Genomic DNA, 1760 nt, shown 5'->3' with positions numbered 1-1760 from the left:
CATTCAACCTTTTCTGGCATGGATGGAATGGGGATGAAGATGTGTCTTTATCCTTCTGCTAACATTGTTTGTCTTCTTAGGAATACTGCCAGGGCCCTTCCCACTCTTCTTTCGTTATATGTAAGTTTATTGTTCTAACGCATGCCCACGGCTTCCTAATCCTGATTCTCGAGAAGAAGCATGTTGCATTGTTCTTCTAACCCTGTCTACCTCTGTCCATGGGTGTTAGCATCCGTGCTTGCAAATTTAGTTGCAACTTAAATAAAACCAGATACACGATTTTAAGAATTTCTGTAATCACTTATGATAAATATTGAGGGTAGCTGGCTTTCACTAAATTTAGGTCACAAAAAAGATGCTGTTTTAGGAACACATAATCATCAAAGATTTATGTATATGTGTATGTTTCTAACTTAGAAATGAGTGTGTCCTATGGACCAGTGAGATGGCTCAGTAGGTAAAGGTATTTGCTACCAAGTCTGACTACCTGAGGTCCATCATCTCCATGGCCTACATAATGGAATGAGAGCACTGAGTCCAAGTTGTCCTCTGACCTTAAGATGTGTGTCATGGCACACACACACACACACACACACACACACAGAATAAATAAATGTACTAGATAAAATATTCAACTAACTTTTAATGACTTATTCCATAGATTAATGCATCTCTCAGTTCTCACCAGAGAAGTTTCCTTATGCAACAGATAGTGATTAAAACAGAAACCCACAACTGGCCAATGTGCAGAGCACAAGAGGCTGTAGAGTGCTTGTCCCTGAATAGGACATCTATGTCAAATTTCTGCCTCCTAAGGATCAGGGATCATTGCAGAAGACGGGGCAGAAAGATTGTAAGAGGTGGTAGATGACCACAAGGAAATGGAATTTTCCAGACAGGTGGGCAATTACTCATATGAACTCACGGCAATGGGGATACCATGTAGAAGTCCAGAAAAACATTTCATCATAGACATGGGGAAAAGGGGAGGAAGCCTCAACCCTACCTAAGGAACTATTAGCAACCAATGACTGCTGGGAGGGGACAGTGTCATTTACTGATTTATGCCATTTATAAAGCTAAATGGTATAAAGCTAAATAAACAAAACCAAATATTTGCAATTGATTTTTAAAATAATTTTTAAAAAGTCTATGAATTCCTCAATTTCTATCACCTTGACATTCAAACATGTATACATGTGTTTTATGAATTGTGCATTAATGAAATAACAGATAATAGGAAACATGAAAAATTCAAAAAGACATGAATTCTGCAAAAATTGAAAGAAATGAGCATGCCCCTAGATTTTTCTGTACAGAATTTTAAAGGTAATAATAAAAGAATTTTCAAATCTTTTACAATCAACTCTTTCTATTTATATTCAGAATATAGGATGTGGAAATCCCAAAGAGATTTTTACAAAGCATTTTAAGACACTGGCAATGGAGGGTGACATAACAATCCCCATAACCCTATTTCACTATTATGTTGCTATGTATAACAGCCTATAAGGTCTTATTTACACAATTCATTATCATTATCTTTGTAATCTTTGGCAAATGGGTTGCTATTTGAGAATTTCACACTAAAGAAGAAAACTGTATTATTATTTTTCTGTCTCCCTCCATGTCCTCAAACCCATTAACTCAAGATTCCATTGTATGTGCATTACTTCTATAAAAGCATTGAGCCATTAGTCTGGTCATAGTCCAGCAGGCTGCTTTAATATAAGTGATTATTTTTTTCTCAGCTAATTTAT

This window comes from Nannospalax galili, unplaced genomic scaffold (assembly GCF_000622305.1).
Source record: "Nannospalax galili isolate Female #2095 unplaced genomic scaffold, S.galili_v1.0 scaffold271, whole genome shotgun sequence".
In the NCBI taxonomy this organism is placed as follows: Eukaryota; Metazoa; Chordata; class Mammalia; order Rodentia; family Spalacidae; genus Nannospalax; species Nannospalax galili.
Note: the sequence above shows the minus strand (reverse complement) of the source record.